This window comes from Saimiri boliviensis, chromosome 2 (genome assembly GCF_048565385.1).
Source record: "Saimiri boliviensis isolate mSaiBol1 chromosome 2, mSaiBol1.pri, whole genome shotgun sequence".
NCBI lineage: Eukaryota > Metazoa > Chordata > Mammalia > Primates > Cebidae > Saimiri > Saimiri boliviensis.
This window is the reverse complement of record NC_133450.1, coordinates 156,822,454-156,826,943: the sequence shown is the minus strand read 5'-3', so window position 1 is coordinate 156,826,943 and position 4,490 is coordinate 156,822,454. Positions and strand designations below refer to the sequence as shown.

At 44.4% G+C, this 4,490-nt stretch overlaps 2 pseudogenes; both read right to left on the bottom strand.

Moving 5' to 3' along the window:
* Window positions 1–651: 651 nt before the first annotated feature.
* Window positions 652–867, bottom strand: LOC120360680 (cytochrome c oxidase subunit 7C, mitochondrial pseudogene; annotated as a pseudogene).
* Window positions 868–2,865: 1,998 nt separating this feature from the next.
* Window positions 2,866–4,046, bottom strand: LOC141583718 (large ribosomal subunit protein uL4 pseudogene; annotated as a pseudogene).
* Between the last annotated feature and the right edge of the window lie 444 nt (window positions 4,047–4,490).

The following is a 4,490-nucleotide window of genomic DNA, read 5'->3' as shown; positions in this document are numbered from 1 at the left end:
GTGTCCCTGTAGCTCCTTATTGCTGTGTTCAGACTGTTTTCCTCCTTCTTCACTAACTGCTCCAAACGAAGCTTGAACTGCAAGTCACAGGCTCCCTCCCCTTCTTATCATAATCAACTATTGCTCTCCAGACCCTCCCTCTAATTCTTTGAAGAGTAGGACCTGGCTCACTGTCATCCTCTCTTGAAACCACCTTTGCAAAAATTATAACAGTGAGACAGTTATGACAGTCCAAGAGATCTAATGTAACCAATTCTGTCTTGCTTTTAACCTCCAAGCCGTCCTTGGTCATTCCTGAGGGTGAGCCAAGATATCTTTGGGAGAAGCTTAGTTTATACTTTAAATGGTAATAGTCCTTCCCAAAACTAAACTGCCTTTGTAAAACTAGTGAAAGGCCACCAGGTTAGGAGGATGAGAGGGGTCTGAATTCTGCTAAAATGTAAGCATAGTTCACCAATAACCAGCCATTGCTCTTGGTTGGGGGGGGGGGGGGTGGTCACAAAATTGGCCACTTCCCCAATTACTCCTATAAATGACAACATTATTATTCTTTTTCGTGTCATATGTTGATTTACACACATATCTAGCATGCCATATGAGTTTGATCCATTTTCCAGAGACTGAACCTCTTAAATATGCTCTTCATATCTGTTAAATGGATGAGCTGAAACATCCTTGTTTTTTAAGTAGTTGGTGTCTTACTATAAACAAGGCTGTAGCAAATCCAGATCCAAAGTATAAATACATCATGGCTAGTAACGGCCACTTGTTTTGAACTGCAAATGGCAAATTCTTCCCAGGGCCTTCCTCATAGTGGCACCTACGGACCACAGAGGTTGTGAACCTCCAGATGTTCTGGCCCAACATGGTGCTGCTGGAAGCTCTGCAAAAGACGCAGAGACAGAGGACAGAAGAAATGGCGGCACCCCGGCCGGGCACAGTGGCTCAGGCCTGTAATCCTAGCACTTTGGGAGGCCGAGGTGCGTGGATCACCTGAGGTCAGGAGTTCAAGACCAGCCTGGCCATCATGGTGAAACCCCATCTTTTAAAAAAAAGAAGAAGAAGAAAGAAAGAAATGGTGGCACCTCACCAAAACCTTTTTTTCAGTGACAACATCACTGTAGAACCTAAGGTTGGTCTTTTAAGATGTCTTTTTAGGGTGTTGCATTTCTGATAACCAGTTGGCTACACCCCACCCAGAAGCAGACTCAATACGTGAGGGCCACTTTCTACACCCCTATGATTATATCTGCAGTCAATCAGCAACACCCATTCCCTAGCCCCCTGCCTGCCAAACTATCCTTAAAAAACCCAAGCCTCTGAATTTTCAGGGAGGCAATCTGAGTAATAATAAAACTCTGGTCATCTGTTTAGCTGGCTCTGTGTGTATTAAACTTTCTCTGTTGCAGTTCCCCCACCTTGATACATCAGCTCTATCTGGACAGTGGGCACAATGAACCCACTGGGCGATGATAGTCCAACACCATTCTTCTCTAATTTTCAGGTACTTTAATACCTACATAAATGAGACTTCCAATACCCTTCACCTTCTCACCATCTGTAGCTTTTTCTTCTGTCCTACTTCAGACATTCACTGCCATGACTCTAGATTATGCCTGGGAATGGCAGTCATTTCATAAAGTCAATTTCATACATCCCACTTTTTGATATCTTTCTTTCCAGTTCACTCCCTCTAGTGTCTGAACTTCAATAATTCTTCAACTGCACCAGGACCTACAACCTGTTACACCTTCCTCTTTACTGTTCCTCATTCCTTCAGTGGCCTCCTCACATGCTGGAAGTGCCCTCACTCCAGGACATTTGCACTTGGTCTTTGCTTTTCCCCCAAGATAACCTGCAGGGTTCACCTCCTACAAGGCTTTGCTACAGTGTCATCCTTCACAGTGAGGCCCACCCCAATCGTTTTACTGAAAATCGTGCCTCATTCCGGTATTAGTACTCTTTATCCTCCTCTTATGATTTATTTTCCTCCATTGTACTTACCACTAAAATATTATATATCCTTCTTTCTGTTTGTTCCTCTAGAATGGAAGCTTTATGAAGGCAGGGAATTTTGTTCACTGTAACTCAGTGTTTAGAACAGTGCTTGGCACACATACAGTTGTCAATAAGTATTAGTTGAATGAAAACAATGGGCTAGGACTGTATTTTGTATACAGGTTAGTTGAACTAAAAAGTCTCCCCTTTCCAATACCCCATGTCATTTCAAGATGAACCAGAGATATAAACTAGACTTGTGGGAACCATTGAGTTAGAGGCTTTTCTGGGGTATGAGAGGGAGCACATGGAAGGGGATTCCATAAAACACTCCAAATGTGGGTAATTGACAAAGCAGTACCAACTAAAATAAAAAAAAAATCAAAGGGCTGCTGATATAATGAAGACACAAAACCAATCTTAACGTTATTCTGTTCTCTTTCTCTGCATACGTACACACAAACACACACACACACACACACACACACACGTTTTATATATATATTTTGTTTTTCTCTTTTTTTAGACAGGGTCACACTCTGTTACCCAGGCTGGAGTGTAGTGGCTCAATCAAAGTTCAATGCAACTTCCATCTCCTGGACTCAAGCAATCCTCCTGCCTCAGCCTCCTGAGTAGCTAGGACCACAGGTGCATGCCACCACACCTGGCTAATTTTTGAAAAATTTTTGTAGAGATAGGGTCTCACTGTGTTGCCCAGGTTGGTCTAAAACTCCTGGGCTCAAGCAGTCCTCCTGTGTTGGCCTTTCAATGTGCTGGGTATCTTTCCATATGCTAGTCTTTCTAAAGGCTGCTGTGTGTCTTTCTGTTCTCTCTGTCTCCCACTCTCCTTTCTGCCTCTCATTTTTTTTTTTCTCTGCCTGTTCGATCAGGTCTTTATTCAGAAGAAGCTGTCCAAAATGATTTGACCTTTATGGAATAACCAAATTTAAGAGTTTATGCAGCAGGCTTCTTTTCCTCTGTAGTGGGTTTCTTTTCTGCTGGCTTCTTTTCAAGGGCTGGTTTCTTGGCTGCTGCTGCCTTTTTTCCTACTGGAGGCTTCTTCTGCTTCTTAACACCAACAGCAGCCTTCTTTCCTTTCTTACCTACAACAGGCTTCTTGCCTGCAATTCCCTTCTCATCTGATTTGGCTTCTCGTGCTGCTGCTGCCGCGGCCGCCTTATCCACCCGGAGCTTGTGATTCCTGGCCTGGCGAAGAATGGTGTTCCGGCGCATGGTCTTTGCGTATGGGTTCAGCTTCAACATGATTCTCAGGTTTTTCAGTGGGTTCTTCTTTAGGACTCTGTGATGAATCTTCTTGCGTGGTGCTCGAAGGGCTCTTTGGATCTCTGGGCTTTTCAAGATTCTGCTGAGATCTGTATTGATCATCTTGTGCATGGGGAGATTGTAGTTACTCTTGAGGGAAGCAGCTTTACGCCAAGTGCCATACAATTTATCTAACTTCCGGAAAGCACTTTCGGTCCAAATGCAGAAACGTCCCACATGCCCACCAGGAGCAAGCTTCAAAATGTTCAGTTTGCTTACATTAAGCAGAGTAATTCCAGGGATGTTTCTGAAGGCCTTGATGATACCATTATCCTCATTGTAGATGATGCAGGGGCCTCTGCGCTGGATACGGCGACGGTTTCTCATTTTGCCCTTGCCAGCTCTCATTCGCTGAGAGGCATAGACCTTTTTGATATCATTCCAGGCTTTAAGTTTCTTAAGAAGCAAAACAGCCTCCTTGGTCTTCTTGTAGCCTTGAACTTTATCTTCGACTACCAAAGGAAGTTCAGGAACTTCCTCAATACGATGATCTTTAGACATGACCAGTGCTGGTAAGGCTGAGGCAGCCAGGGCAGAACAGATGGCATATCGTTTTTGGGTTGAGTTCACTCTACGATGCCAACGGCGCCAGGTTTTGGTTGGTGCAAACATTCGGCCTCCACGACACATATTTCCAAAAGCACCCTGGCCAGAACGGTGAGTCCCACCACCTCGAACTCTGGGAATTCGAGCCACAGCTCTGCCAGTACCCCAAGACTCAGCACTAGTCTGATGACCATGGCGGAGAGAGGAGACAGCCACGCTCCTCTCGGCCCGGCAGCTGCCACAGGAAAAGCTTTTTTAATCTCTTACTCCTTTGACCTCTTTTCTCCTCTCCTTAGCTTTCTCGAAGAACAAAGCAAATTATTTTTTGGAAATAATTTTAATTTCCAAAGTGTAGGAAAAATGAAATGGTCCCTTTTTCTGAGTTCTCTTGAGCATCCTGTGCTTTAATGAAATAAATGGCCTGGAGGCAGATGTGGTGAATGGAGGTTGGTTGGTAGGTCTGTCTGTGTTTGGATTCTCTCTCTCTACCTCCCTGTGTGGACTCTGCAGGTCTAGGAGGATGAGCAGGAAAGGAAAAACTTGTCACTGGCCCCTCATCTCATGCTACTTAGGAGACAGAAATAAGTGACAGACAACCTAGAGATTTCGAAGAAAATGAAGGA